Source organism: Strix uralensis, chromosome 19 (genome assembly GCF_047716275.1).
Source record: "Strix uralensis isolate ZFMK-TIS-50842 chromosome 19, bStrUra1, whole genome shotgun sequence".
NCBI lineage: Eukaryota > Metazoa > Chordata > Aves > Strigiformes > Strigidae > Strix > Strix uralensis.
In genome coordinates, this window is record NC_133990.1 from 16,546,011 (window position 1) to 16,560,869 (window position 14,859).

At 62.6% G+C, this 14,859-nt stretch overlaps 1 protein-coding gene across 10 annotated transcripts in view; it reads left to right on the forward strand.

Moving 5' to 3' along the window:
- Nucleotides 1-267: 267 nt before the first annotated feature.
- Nucleotides 268-14,859, forward strand: part of RBFOX3 (RNA binding fox-1 homolog 3) — a 131,781-nt gene continuing 117,189 nt past the window's right edge. For 5 of the 10 annotated variants that reach the window (XM_074888857.1, XM_074888856.1, XM_074888866.1 and 2 more), the window contains exon 1: nucleotides 2,162-2,369. The gene's annotated coding sequence lies outside the window, so the exon portion shown is untranslated. Of the gene's footprint in view, nucleotides 284-764; nucleotides 882-2,161; nucleotides 2,370-10,834; nucleotides 10,970-14,859 lie in introns of those variants that run through there. The other 5 variants (XM_074888863.1, XM_074888862.1, XM_074888865.1 and 2 more) reach the window with 5 other exon arrangements.

The window sequence follows — 14,859 nt, forward strand, 5'->3', positions numbered from 1 at the left end:
AAAGGCCCTCAATGGCAAATAGACAGTGAAATAAGCTAAGAAAAAAAGAAAAGCAAATATTTTTTCCGTATTAATACTTCTTCCCTCTGGTTCACGTACCAGCCTCGCCAAAAGGCAGGGGTTTGTTGACTTGTGCGTTTTCTCACTGCTTCTCTTCCCTCCCCTCTTGCTCTCGCGCATTCTCTGCCATTATCCCTGTCTGCTCCTCCTCCTCCTCCTCCTCCTCTCCCGCGGCCGGGTTCGGATGCTCGCCCTCCCGGAGACCCACGGGCAGGTTCCCCCGGTGGGTTCCTCGCTGGGTGTTTGCGGACGCGAGCGCTGCTGGGCTCGGGCCTTCTCCCGCTGGGCAGCGCGGGGTTGCTTAGCAATCCCCAGCATCGCCGCGCTCCTCCGCTCCCTTGGCGCACGCACAGCTCCCGGTTTGCAGGGCTGCCCCTCCGGAGCGGGTACCCGTTTGCGTTTCTAGGAACAGATGTCAACAGGGACCCGGCTCGGAGGCTCGAAATGCAGAGAAAATTTTGCCGAGCTGCGCTCTCCCGTGTTGCTGGTTCCTCGTTCTCCAAATCTGCTGCCTAAAGCATCTTCAGCCTCAATGAACCGTGAGAAAACAGCACAGCGGGGCACAGCGAGGAGCCATCCTGGCTGAGCGCTGCCTTTGTCTGGCAGATCGTGAGCACAAGGGCTGCGGCCGCCCTGGCAGGGCAGCGGGGCTCGGGCTGGGGCGCTCGCTGCATCCTGGAGGGCTAAAAATACACACGTGTATCATACAAAATGGATGTTGAGCTGCACGAGGTGCATTTGATAGCCCTCATCTGCGTTATGGCTCTGTAGAAGCCTGATGGTTTTCTCCGGAGTGTTCCTCACAAGCCCTGGGGAGGGAGGTAAAACTGTGCTGGGGGGGAAGGGGGGAGTGGTGCCTGTTTTCGGGGGGCTGCGCGTGGGCTCTGCAGGATGCTGATAATGTCTCATAGATGGACCCTGGGCTACTTCACAGGGAGTAACTGATGGCTTAAACAGCCTGCAGGTATTCCAGATATTTCTCAGGAAATAGAACTGAAGGAGGTTCACCACAGTCTTAACTATTGGGAACCACAAATAGATCATTTGAGGCAGAAAAGGTGCCGAGCCCCATCCGGCAGGTCTGCAGGGAGCAGTTTGCTGCCGCTGTGCTGGGCTCGGGGGGCTCGGGGGGGTTCAGGGGGGCTCGGGGGGGCTCGAGCGGCCCAGCCACACGTGGTACAAGGGCCTGGCGCTGCAGGACAGCCACTGCTCGTGGCTGTTTTGGGGAGACGGCTGGTGAGCCGCGGGGAGAGGGGGCAGCGGGGCCGCTGGCAGCCGGGGGTTTGCAAACGGGCTGGCGCAGGTGGGCGCCGCGTTCGGCCGCCGGCCTGGGGCGGGGGGGGGATGGCCGGGAGCACCCGCGCCTGCTCTGCGTGACGCCCGGGGAAGGACTCCTGCTTCCAGCCGCCGTGGGAGGGGGGGTCCTTAAATCATATTTCAAGAGGACGGGGAGAGGGCTGAGGCTCGCGCGGGGTACGCCGCAGCCCCAATTTCCCACCCTGCCTTGGCTTTTCCGACGTTTGTGATGAGGGATGGAAGCCTCCGTCCCCGCTGCTGCCCCGCCGGGGCCCGGGCGTCCCACACGGCCCTGGGGGGCCCCTGAGCAGCGATGCCGGGGGGGGGGGGGGGGCTGGGCCTCGCCCGCCTGCGGGTCCGAACCCGCAGAAAAAGGGGGTGAAGGCCCGTGGGGCAGCAACAGGCAGGGCCTTGCTATGGGGGTGACACCCCCCCCCCCCCCCCGCGGTGGTGACACCGTCGTTTTTGGGGGAGAAACGGGAAAAAAATGGTTCTTGTGTTGGGGGAGGTGGGAGAGCGTGCCAGGCTGCCGGCCGGGAGCCCCTCGCTGCGGCGGGGCCGGGGGGGGGCACGGGGGGGTGCAGGGCTCGGGGGGGGGGGAGCGGGAGGTGGGCCTGGACCTCGGGTGCCGCGGGGGGGGGGTCTCTCCTCGGGTGTCGGGTGTCCCCTCCGCGCCCCGCCAGCCCCGCGGGGGGGGGGGGCAGGGGGAGGGGATGGCGGGCGGGGGGCGGCAGCCGCGGGGCGGGGCGGGGGCGGGCGCGCTCGTTCGTTCGTTCGTTCGGCGGTTCCGGGGGCGGTGGCGCAGCCGCGTGCGAGGCTGCCCGGTGCTGCGAGCCCAGCCCGGTGCCGCGCCGCCTCCTCTTCCTCCTCCTCCTCCTCCTCCTCCCGCCGCCGCCGGGCCGCCCCGGTCGCCGCTGCTCGGGAGATGCCGCTCGGCGGGCGGGGACCCGCGGCTGCCCTGCGCCTCCCCCCCACCCTGCGCCGCCGCCGCCGCGACGGGGACCTCTGAGCGCGTGAGTTACCGGGGGGGGTGGTGGTGGTGGTGGGGGGTGCGTGTGGCACCGCGGCATCCCCGGGAGGGGGCGGGGAGGCTGCGGGCGGGTGGGGGAAGCTCGCCCCGATCGTGCCTGGGGGCGGGGGGGGGGCGCATCGGGAGCCCCCGGGTGGCGCATCCCGGGGGGAGGCTGGAGGCTCCGGGAGCGGAGCGGGGTCCCCCCCCCTCCAGCCCCCAAAACCGCCGCCGCCCCGGGGCGAAGTTTGGCTGCGGCGGGCGGTGCCGGTTGGGAGCCGGAGCCCGGGTCCGGTAACGGCGCCCGCCCGTCACCGGCGTCCCCTGGAACCGGAGCCGGCAGCGTTTGATTTGGCTGCGAGAGGATTCCGGCCCAACTTCTCATTAAGTTTGCGTTATAGGTTCTGAACGGATGTCTTAATTAGGTGCTGGTGTTAACAGGAGTATTATGCTAATTAAAATCACACCCTCCAGGTGAAGGTAAACCGTAAGAAAAAGTTGGGTGAGGTGGAGTCTGGATTAATGGGGTGAAGGAGGAGGAGGGGGAGAGCCCCCGCTCGGGCTGGGCGCCCCGGGGCAGCGGGCGAAGCGGCGGGGGCAGAGCCCGGAGCGAAGCGGGTTCCCTGGGCTCTGCCGCGCCTCGGTTCCTGCCGGGCCCCTGGAATTTCCTCGCACGACGCGCTGGGGCTGCCCCGGCGTGGTCGGGGCTCGTGGCGTGGGGAGGGGCGGGTGGACGAGGCCTTCGGGGGTCACCCGCTCTAGTTGTGTTCCTGTGTGAATGCGCAGCGCCGGTGTCCGGCCGGGGGTCCCCGGGGGTCCCCGGCACCGCGTGTGCCCGGAGGCCGCCCCGCGCGCAGCGTCGTGCCCGAGCGCGGGGGTCTGAAGTAAATAAACGCGTGGGGGGGTCCGGCAGCGGCCGCGCTGTCGGGGCGCTGGACAGGCCCCTGCGGGCAGCGGGGTGCGGGCAGCGGGGTGCGGGCAGGAGCCGGGGGCACAGACCCGTCCCCCCCAGCTGGAGCAGCCTGGGGAGGCTTCGTGAGCAGCTGTGTGTGCGCAGGCGGAGGGGTGGGGGGCGAGCAGGGATTCTCGGCTTCTCACTCCAGTGAGCATGACATTAACAACAGCGACTATTTTCGGTTGCCTTCCGTGAAGGAACTCGCTGCCTCCGCGGGAGCCCGGCCGCGGGCAGGGTGGCTCCTGCTCGCCCAGGTTTCGGTCCTGGGGGGGGCACAGCCCGGGCTGGCCGCAGGTCGCGCTGCGCTGAGAGGTTGGGGAATACTTCGCTTTTCTTTTTTTTTTTTTTTTTCCTGCTAATCCTACCCGCCGTTCTCGGGGGTGTCTGGGGCTCCTGCTCTGTCTGGCAGCGCCCCGGGGGGGGGATTCTGCTGCCCTGGTGTTATTTGCATTCCAGCGGTGCCCAAAGGCTGCGGCCAGGCTGGGGGCCCGGCTGCGCCGGGTGCTGTGCAAACATAGATGAAGCACTCTGTTCCCCAAAGAGCTTCCTGGTTTCAGGCTAAAATGGTTGAGGCGTGATAAAGCCTCACAAAGCAAGAGCTATTTTCCTGGATAATAGATGGAGAAAGAGCCTGGAGTTGATAATTTTTGTGGAGGGATGATTGCAGCGGGCTGGGGCTGGCAGGGCTGCTCAGATCTGGCCAGTCGTTGGGAACTTGTTCTTGGCTCTGCGGAGCCGTGGTGAGGCTCTGCTTGTTATTTCACAGAAAATGCAGGAGGTTGTTTCTTCCCCCCCCCCCCCCCCCCTCCTTTGAAGTGATCTGTGGGATTGTTCAGCACCACAGAAAGCCTTGGCACCGGGGCACACAGACGCTCTGCTGCAGCATTAGGTAAACCTTTGCCAGGCAGGGTTAAGGCGGTTGCTTTTGGGGCCCAGCTGTGGGATCCTCTTGCAGGGACGTAAATTCCGCAGAGCGAGCTGGGGGGGTGGCTTTGGACCACCAACAGTACAAGGCTGGGAGCCCACAGGCCAGCTGGCTGGTGAACCGCTGTGGCCAGGAACCCAACTCCAGGTACCCAAAGGGGCACAGAGGGGACTGGGATGGGACTGGGAAACCCCCCAGCCCTCTGGTCACGCCTCTTGCTCCTTCCTCCATCTCTGGGACCGCCTGGGGACGGGCGCCGCAGCGCAGGGGGTGCTGAGGGACCCGTCATGCTCGGACGCCTCCCCCAGGAGCCCGCTCGGCGCGAGGCAGCGCGGTCGGGAGCGCGAGGCCAGCGTCTCTCCTGGGCATCGTGGGGCCGCTGCGGCGACCGACCCTTCCCTGGACGAGGGGCCTGGGCAGGCTGGGAGGTGTCAGGATGTTTGAGGGTGCTGATCCTTGCTCTGTGGGGTGGAAAACCGGCTCTGCCAGGTTTCCCCTCCCAAACCTGGCCAGCCGTGCGTACTCCATGTGTTCCCCACGTACGTGACAAGGGATTTTTTCTCCCCTTCCTTCTCAAAACAAAGGGTCTCTCTCCCAGCTGCACTTACCGCTCCATCTCCCATCACATCGTCCTTAATTCCTGCAGTCACAGCCCGGGCCGGGGGCTGGCCGGGCCGCCGCGGTCACCGCTGGCAGAGCCTCTCGCGGTGCTGCCGCTGCTGCGGACGCTTTTTTGCTCCTGTCTCTTCCTCCCCAGCCCGCGTGGGACGGGGTGGCTGGGTCAGCTCGTTTGCCACCGCGCCTGAGAGGGATCCCCGGGTCTCCCCGGCCGGGGGGAGCGCAGGAGCGGGGCTGGGCTTGGGCGCCCGGAGGGGTGCAGGTGTCCCTGTCAGACCCACGTCTCCAGCAGCTCGTCCAGCACGGGCTGTTTGCTCATTCAGTGTGAATAAAGGTTTTTAAGTGTGTGCATTTACTAAATTAGTTTGTCGTCACAATTTTTCGAATGGATCAGCTGACGGTAGATAAATGCCTCTGAAGGTTATTGAGATAACAAAAGACATGGGGGAAGTTCCCTAATTTATTTGAGTTCTCTTTTAATTTACAGTCTTGTGGGGTGAGAGTACACGGGATAATTAGTTCTTATGACTGATTTGCTCTTTTCAAACAACCGTGGAAGAGGAAGGGGAGCTGGTGGCGGGGTTTGAGCCTGAGCCCAGCGGTGGGGCAGCCGTGGCCTGCGGTGCTGGGAGCCGGGAGCCCCCCGGGCATCGCCGCCGAGCAGCCTGCGGAGCTGCTGGGGGGGGCAACAGCTCTCCTTTTGGCACATCTGGAATAAAACAGTGCAGGAGGCTGAGGTGCCTTTCCTGAGGTTGTGGAGGGAGCCAGGGTCTCAGCGGGGTTTGAAAGGCGACCTGCGGAGCAGCCGGCTTCAAATGGGTCTGAAAGCCTTTTGCTCATCGGTGATGAAGGCGGTGAAGTGGGAAGGAGACGTATTCTCAAGTGTGTGAGCTCACAGGCCTCCCGCGTATCGGCTCGGAGCCCGCCGTGACCCTCCTCTGCCCTCCCCAGCCCCTGTCCTGCTGCTGGCACTCGGCTCCGGCCGCCCGGCGGGGGATTCTCTGCCCGGGGACCCTCGGGGAGCGCCTGCGCCCCAGCAGCGAGCGGGGCAGCAGCCTGAGCTGAGAGCTCTGGCACCTTCTCCCGCCGGGGTGCTCGGGGCTGGGGTGCTCGGGGCCGCCGCCAGCAGCTGCTTTTTTCCTCTCGAACCTTTGGCAGCACAGGCAGGGGCTGTTGTCGGTGCTGTTCCAGGGCTTTCTGCTGGAATCGTTTGAGGTATTTTGGGATGTGTGTTCCTGCAAATTAATTGACAGGCTGAGATACCAGATGAGGAAGCAAAAATTCCTTCTCTGTTATTTCATTAGTTATTGAGATTAAATTTTTTTTTTAAACTTTATTTTTAATAAACCAATCTAAAGCTAGCTTTCTCCTTTGCTCAGCTCGCACTCGGATGCTCCAGGCATCATTGTGTCTTCCAGACTAGACAAGATTGAATTTCTAATGGGTAGAAATGAGCACACGAGTGCGGGATCCCTTTTCATGTTTCATTATCCAGCGTGTGCGCGTCCCCCCGCCCTCGCTGCCCCTTGCCGCCTGGCGCGGGTCGTCCTGCCAGCAGCTCATGCATGTCCCAGGCTTTGCTGGGCGGCCTTGATCCCGTCCCCTCGTTGGCACCTCCTGACCTTGGCCCCAGACCGCGGCCAGCCCTTGGCAGCACGGCGGGATCTGTGCCATTTTCAGCTCCTCCGCGTGTCACCCGCCGTGTCCCCAAGCCCTCCCGCATCCCGGTACCACCAGCTCCCTTTCGGGCCGTGTTTTCCCCCCTGGCTCTCGCCGCGTTCCTCGGGCCCCCGCGGCAGGAGAGCTGCTCTGTCCGTGACGGCTGCGGGACGCAGCCCGGCTGCTGTGCGGCGCGATCGCTGTGACGCGGGGGAACCGGCTCTGCGGCCCCACGCTGTGGGATGCTGTTGGGTTTTTTTTCCTCTCATTTATTTTTTGGCTCTACTGCTCAGAAGCTGAGGCTGTTTCTGCTCCCGTGAGCTTCCCGGGCAGCGAGTGGCTCCGGTGCTTGGTCCCTTGTCGCCGTTGGGGGAGGCAGGGGGCTGCGAGGACGGATCCTGCGGTGGCAGGGAGGGCAGGTCCGGAGGGTTTTGTTGCTGGGGAAAGTGGTTTCTCGCCAGCATCGAAGGAACCCCATGTGCTTGTGTGGGCCCTGCCAGGCTGCCTGCGCCCTCGCTGCGGGGATGCTTTTCTCCCCGGGGAAATAAAAAAAAAAAATTAAAAAAAAATAAAAAAAGGCTCTTTTGTGATCTCGGCTGGTGCTGCTGTGGGGGAGATGAGATGCTGCCTGCAGCCCCCCAGGGCCCAGGCAGGGACAGCAGCTGCCGATCCCCAGCCGGTTCCCTCCCCTCGGGCTGTGCCGCGGTGCCCTGCGTGCCCAGGCAGGAGGTGGGTGAAAATGGGATTGAGATTTTGATCCCTTTGGGCGATCTGATGGATTCAGGATTTCCTGAAACGGGGAATCCGGGCGGCGGCTGGAGTTCTGTAATCTGCTAAAATCATCTGAAGGAATCGGTGAGCAGGGCGTGTGCACGGCCGGTGCTTAGAGAAAATGGGATTATTGAACCAGGGGAAGTCATTGCAACTAGAATTTATGGAAGTGATAAAACAACTTTTGACAACAAGCTCGCCTCCTCCGCAGCTGGGAGAGAATATTTTCCTCTTGTTGGATCGATAAACAATTAATTCTAAAGCAGGGAGCCAGAGAAAAAGGGAGAGTTTTCCAGATTTCTAAACTCTTAATCAAGCTCTGGGTAAAACATAGATGTGAGAATCTGAGACCTACTGATAAAATCTTGACCTTGGTAACTGGTTCCTCAGTTCCTGGACCGCAGATGATACTTCCTTTGCTGAATAAATCCACTTTTAAATATAGAACTTGTTCTTAGATATTTGTGCTTCCAATGTGTTTAATGTAGCTTTACTTAATAATCTGTTTCAAAATGCTGACTTTCCCCCCACATTTTAATTGAATTCTAATTTCCATTCAGAATCAGCTTAGATGAGTTTAAAAACATAGTAAATAATATGTATAATTCACTTAGCCTTAACGTGAGCTGTGAAAATAAAGAATCCAAGTAACTATTTAAACCTTCTCGTGGTGCATCCTCCTGGTTAGCAGAAGACCCGGCGTCCTTTTGTTCCATGTGACATCTTTGCGAATTGGCCAGTAAGAAAGAAAAATTTTGGGGGCGTTTGTGTTCGTGTGCCCGGCTGGGCTCAGGGAGCTTTCGGTGCCGTTTTCTTTGGGGCTCAGACTGGGCAGTGGCAGGGGGAGGCGGGTGATGATGGCACTGGTGTCCCGTGTCTATGGGTCTGGGAGGCCCCAGGTCACAGACAGACCTTGGGGCTCTGGCAGATCCTCCATCAGTCGCCGTTGCTGCTGCTGCGGCTGGTGGAAACCGTGGGGTTTTAGTGAAACTTCCCCAAAGAGCACCCGGGCCCGTAGTGCCTGATGGGCACAGCGCTGTCGGGCGGTGGATGCGGTTGAGCATTGTCCGTTTGCAGGCTGGGAAGGTCTGGTCACTCTCCAGGAGTTCCTGGGGTTGTCCAAGAGTCTGTTTTGTAGGAAAAAAGGGTTTAGAGACCCCTCACAACTTGTGGTTTTGGTTTCTGGGCCGTGAAGGAATTTCTGCCGTCGCGCTGTAGCGGGCATCGAGCTGGTGCAAGCTGGGGGAACTGGGGGTGAACATGGCTCTGGCTGCTTTCGGGGCAAGGTGCCCCCCGAGCCCGGGGTGTCCCAGCCCCGGGGCTGGAGCCGCTGGGGCTGCGGCGCTGCCTCTGCGGGGTCCCCGTGCCGCTGCGGGTACTCAGCACCTACGAATGGGGGGTGCTGCTGGAGGCCGTTACCCCGCGCTGAGGGGCTCTGGGTAACCTGCCCGGCCCCGCATCGCTGCGGCGAGGGGACGTACCGGCAGCGCCCGTGGGCTCTCCCCGTGTCCCCTGCGCGAGAGCAGGGCTCAGGGTGCAGCCATGGGAGCCCCCAGAGCCGCGAGCAGGTCGGGGTTGCACGGGAGGGCTCTGGCCGGCAGATCCGCCTGGGAAGGTGCTTCATGGAATATGCAGATCCTGGCGTGGAGAGGGGCCTAAATAATTATACGCATAGCCAGATTTTTTTAAATAAAGCTATCTACAGTATATTGCAGAAGTAATTAGGAATCCTGAGCTGGCTGTATCTCGATCTTTATAGCAACATAGCTGATAAAGCATGATTCAGGGACCTCGTTATCTTTTTTTAAAGAAGTTTTTATTTAACTTCCGTGAAGTTGCCATGGTTACTCCTGTGCATGGCTTCCCTGCCTCTCTTGCCTTAAGTGCAGCTGCTAGCGTTGAGAATTAAAACATCTACATTTGGAGCAGCCCCGGCCTCCCCCCGCTGTAATCCTGGCTGGGCTCTCGCGGCAGGAGAGGCTGCGGTTCAGGAGCCTCGTCCCTTGCCGGCCCTGGAAAAAGCATTTGCAGCTCCTGTGTTTTGGTTTAGTAGAGCCCTGCCTTTCCCGTGCTAAACAAACAACCCAGCGGGAAGAATTTGGAGGGTGGATTTGGGTCCCTGTCAGCGCGGGAAAGAGACACTCGTGCTTCCTTCACTGGACAGAGGACACGTCGCTGGAGCTGGTCCCTCCTGCCGCGGTGCCTCTGCGGGGCTGCAGCTGCATGGGGGCTGCTGGGGTGAGGGGGGGTCTCCTTTGATCCTGATGTTGGCTGGTGGGATGCTCTGTACCCTGGGTCAAGGGGAGGGCGCGGCGGGGGGGGGGTGCTGGGGTCCTGCTGAGCAGAGCTTTGGGCCCCTGCCCCTGTCCTGGTGCTGGGAACCTGGGTTTGGAGTCTCCGGCTGTGCTGGGATCTGCTTCTCCTTTGCTTTCTGGGCATCCCTGGGGGCCCCAACAGCCCTGTGAACGGCGTCGTGGGACGCTGCGGTGCCCATAGCCCGCGGCCTGCAGGAGCACCCCTGCAGCTGTCCCCCGAAGCAGACCGGGGACCAGGGACGTGCTGGTCGGCTGCTTCTCTTGCAGGGGATGTGCCACCGTGGGCCCCCCCGACACTGCGCAGCCCCCAGTGTGCTGTGGGAGGGTTTTCCTCCGGTGCAGGCAGGGGACGAGGGCTGCCTTGCCATGGGCAGCAGCAAACCGTTGGTGACAAATTAACCGGCTCGCCAGCACGCGGGGACCCTGGGATGTGCCGTGGATGCGCACCGTGGTGCATCGGCATGGCCGGGGATGGTTCCTGCTCCGAGCCTGGCCCCAGGAGGGCTCCGAGCCTGGTCCTAGGTGGGATGGGAAGGTGACTGGGGGCTCTGGGAGCGGGGACTGGCACCCCAGAGCCCCGACTTGCTCTGTGTTTTGGCTAACGGGGCCTCATTGTCCGGGGGCTGACGGAGGCAGGGGTTTAATGAGCCCCAAACCAGCCCTCTCCCACTCCTGTGCCGCGAGGCCGCGGATGCAGGCGCAGGGAGCCGAGGTGGGGTATGAGATCAGCCCGTTTCCATGGCGATGGCCATGCCATAAGGCACCAACAGGAGATGTTTTGAGATAACGCGTCTTGAGCCGGGCAAACCCAAGAAGTTGGGGAGCTGAGGAGGCAGCAGCCGCCCCCACCCAGCCCAGGGGCCGGGCGCTGGGAGGGATGCTGGAGAGTGGGGAGCCTCCAGAAGGGAAAAATCAATATTCGAGCAGTTGTTTGATGGGAAGGAGAAGCTGTGCCGCCTTCTCCTGCCAGCGAAGGGCTTTGATTTCTGCTGGCAGGGGCATTTGGGTCTCGCGGGTGCTTGGCGCTGCCGCTCCGATCCGCTGTGCCGCTTCCCGTCCCCGTGGCGCCGGCCAGGTAATGAGGAGCCCTGCGCCGGGCCGGCAGTAACGGCCATCTGTCCAGGGCAGGCCTGAACTCTGTCCTCATTATGTCTGTCAAAGTTCTGTCAAGCTTCCCCTCCTGCTCCTCTCGGCATTTTTAAGCAGCGGAGGGTGGGAGGATGTGTGGGAGGTGAAGCCGCACCAGAAATAATTCTGCGCGTTCGGGGGTGCGAGCGGCGCTGCGGGAAGGCACCTCTCCCCGGCAGCCCCGCTGCTGGCCCGCCGGCTGTTTGCCTGCTTCAGAAAGTCCCCTGGATGAAGTGAGCAGCTTTTATTTGTTTGTCTCCCCTTTCTTCCTCCTCCCTCCCTCCTCTTCTTTATTTCTCTTTTCCCTTCTCCGTTTTCCTTCCTGATGAAAGATTTTCTTGCAGTGTCAAGGCAATGTGACCTGGTTCTGTAATAAAGAGGAGGCTTATTAGAGTTAAAGCCCAACAGTGTTAAAAAAGCAATCTTTGCAAGATTGAGCCCATGAGGGAATTGTAAATTCTCAGCAAAGACCTCATTTAAAGACTGGGATGAAAACACATGTGCACGCACGCACCGCGAGGGGACATCTGGTTTTGAGGAGAATTTAGGGTGGACGAGGGAGCAGAGCGGCGCTCGGGTCCGCTTGGATTTGCCCGGGATCCTCCCGTTGGGCGCGTTCGTGGCTGTGCTGGCTCCTTGGCCGGGGCGGCTCCGTGAATATCCCTTGGGTTTGGGTTTGTTTTCCTTGTTCCTCCGGGGACACCCTCCCCGCGGCCCCCCCTCCTCCCGCATCCCTGCTCATCCCCTCGCGGCGCGGCCGCCCACCCAGCGCGGCGGTGGGAGCGGTGACAGCCAGCGCCGAGCGTGCAGCCGGTGAGTCAGGCTGCCCGGGCTCCCCTGGCAGCTTCTCCGGCTCCCTGCGAGCGCCGAGGGGTGCGGGGCTCCTCCGGCTGCTCCCCGCAGAAGTTTCCCTCGGGGTGTGATGGGTGCTGGGCTGGTGCCAGAGCCGGCGGGGAGAGCCGGGCTGGGGTGTCCCTCCCTGGGGCGAGGCGTCCCGGCTCTGCGGACCCCCCCGCCCCGGCGCAGTGGTGGGTGCTGTCTGCTGGGGGTGCTCCTCGCGCCTGCTCGCGGCGGCACAGCCCTGTGCCCCTGGCATGGCCGCAGCTTTGGCCTCATCCTGCACGGAGCGTGTTCCCCTCCCACCCGCCTCTTCGGGAGCGCAGCCGGGACTTCTCGAACGTGCCCGGGGAGCCGTTGGGCACATCGTGATGCCCAGGGAGAAGGGCTGCGGTGGGGAGCTGGTGAAGTGACCCCGCTGCCCTCCAGCAGCATCCCTGTCTCCCTCCTCCTCCTCCCGGTTTTTCCTTCAGGGCTGCCGCGGCGTTGTTCCTGTGGGGAAGCGGGTGCAGAGCAAGCGAAGGAGCTGTCAGAGAGGCCCCTGAGCTCCTGGTGCCCACGGAGCAGCAGGCCCCGCTGTTCCCCACGGTGGTCTGTTGTCATGATTTGCTGTTATCTGTCTAATTAGAAAGTGAGCTCTGCTGGCGGGGAGCTCAGCCACTGCTCTGGCTCCCAGCGCTGCGCGCACCTGTGGTGCAGCAGAGCTGAGACATCTCTTAAGCAGCAAAAGGGGGGTCTGATGTGTGAGCATTCATCAGCTCGCCTGCCTGAGGCCGGGACTGGGGGAGCCCAGCGCTGCCCGGCGAGGGGAGGGGGCTGCTGGTGGCGGGGATGCCCGGGCTCCCCCTCGGTGCTGCCTGAGGTCAGCGGGGGGCTCTGGGTGATCAGGATGCTCAGAGTTTCAGAGCTGGGGCCGGTGTGGAGCCCGGTGGTCTGTGCACGGTGCTGCCAGGGAAAGAGCTGCCGCCTCCCGTGGGTTTGCGTCCCGGTGCCCGTGGCCAGGGCTCCCCCGCCGGGTCACCGGTGAGCCCCGCCGCTCGGGTGACAAAAGCAACGTGTGCCCACGGACCCTGCCGACGGGTGGGACACCCGCGAGTGTTTTCTCCCAGGTCCCACTCGAGAGCAGGGGCAAATGCAGGACGGTTAAGGTCGGTGGCTGTGCCGTGCTCCCATGATAGATGGTGCATGGCTCAGCTGTAGCCTTTGTTGTCACTTGTGCTTCTGGATATTTACAGCGAGGCAGAGCTCTGCCCAGCCCCGTGCCCACCCTGCGGCGCGGCTCTGCTGTGTGACGGTGCCTCCGTGCCGGCCCAGGGGGTGGGGGCTGTCGCCCCAGCGCAGGGGCTCTGGGCTGCTACTTGGGCCATGGGTCACTCAGCACCGGGGAGACATTCTGGGGCAGGGTGGGAGCTGGTGGAGCTGGGTCGCGCCGGTGCTGCATGGGGGGAGCGTGGGACAGGTTCCCCCCTCCCTGGGGCGCTGTGTCGCTGCTCTGCTGCCGGCAGTGCTGCTCCCCAGGCCCACGCTGGCGTATCCCATGTGGCCGTATCGTACTGCGTGGCTGGGGCGGCCGCTCTGTCCCGCTCCCAGAGGAGTTTTGAGCTCTTTGGCCTGGCTGTTCGGAACGAAAGCTCCTTGTGGACGCCGCTCGGCGTGGCCACACGCGGGATCTCTGTGGAGCGTGTGCTGCTGCAAGGGCTTTGCTCTTCCCTGCCGCGAGCCACTCCGACGGGTGGCTGGTGAGGAAGCTCTTGCTGCAGCCTGCAGAGCCTGTGGATGCCCTTTTGCTCCGTGCCGGGGGAGCCGCAGGGTTAGGGGGATGCTTCAGACTGTGACCCAGGCCAGAACTTGAGGACCGCTGTTTCCTCCTGCCTTAGCCCTTGTGCAAAGCGGTGGTGGTCTCGTGTGTGTCTGGGGTTGTATTTATCCTGAGATGTGATTTAGAATTTGGGGTGTACGGGAAGGGGTTTGGGCAGACGGGTTCTGGGGGCATCCTGGTCCTCTCCTGTCCTCTGGATCTGCCACAAAGACCCTGAGGAGCAGCCGGGGGGTTGCAGAGGGGCTTCTTCCCAAAGGGGCCTGAGCAGACCCCAGCCCTGCTGCCTGGGGCCCGCAGGAAGGCGAGGCTGGTGCTGCTGCCTCTCCCTAACGCGCTGGTAATTTAATGTCTCGTCTCGGAGCCTTTCACTTCAGGATAAATGGCCTTTCTGTCCAGAGCCTGCGTGAGTTACTCTGACGTTTTGCTACTGAGTAGACGTGGGTAGGGGAGAGCCGGGTATTGAATCGGGTGATAGGCAAGAGAAGCAATCTCTGGGAGGCCATCAATTTGGATTAAGCTTTGTGGACTGGGATGTAGGGTAATCACCATCCTTCATTTCGGAGAGGTAAGAAACAAGTCGGCTTCTTTATGGATCATTATAGCTGCAGCAGGAATTGCTTCCACCCCGGCCATGGGCACGCATCCCTGCTGGGCCCAAAGTGGTGGAGGAGGGTGTAAAGCTGAAGGAGTGACTGGCTGCAGCAGAGGACGCCGGGGCGAGCGTGGCTTCGGAGGCGTGAGCCAGGCACTGGCCTCGCGACGGGGCTGGGTGCTGCCGCCAATTCCTTCCCGGCTGGGACCACCCTGTGCAGGGGCTCCCCCCCTCCCTCCCTCGCTCCTGGTGCTGGAGCCGGTTGAGGCGAGGTGGGCAGCGGGTGCCTGGGCTGGTGGGAGTCTATGGGGCAGCAAACCCCCTCCCTGCTCCCCAGGAAACCCGTGTCCGGACCAGGGTGGGATCCCGTCTGCTCTTCCTGCAGTGCCCCTGGCATCTGCCGGCGGCGAGTCCCGCGTGGGGCCAGAGCTCGGCGTTGTCCTGCGGCGCAGCATCCCCCGCTCTGCAGCCCTGCGGCGGCAGGAGCTGCGGAGCCTCTCCCCGTGCCAGCAGCGCTCCCCAGGCACCCTCCTCCCGCCGCCCGCGCCCGCCCGCGCGCAGCCACCCAGAAAAGGCTCAGCCCCGCGAGCAGGGGGGAGAGGAGGAGTGATGAAATGGAAATGGGGCAGCGGTCTGAGGCGGGGGAGTGCGGGTGTGAAGCCTGAACCAGCCGAGCTGAGCTGGTGGGGCTGGTGCAGCTGGTGCGCTGCCTGCGTGCTGCCTGCACGCTGCCTGTGGCCGCGCTGGGGAGATGCTCGCGGGCCGGTGGGGAGGAGAAATCCGTTTTGGACTCACCGAGCGGAAGGCCTCTCTTCTCTTCCCTTTTTGTTTGTACTTTTTTTTTTTTTTTTAATATCTGAGTGCTTCATTTTCCA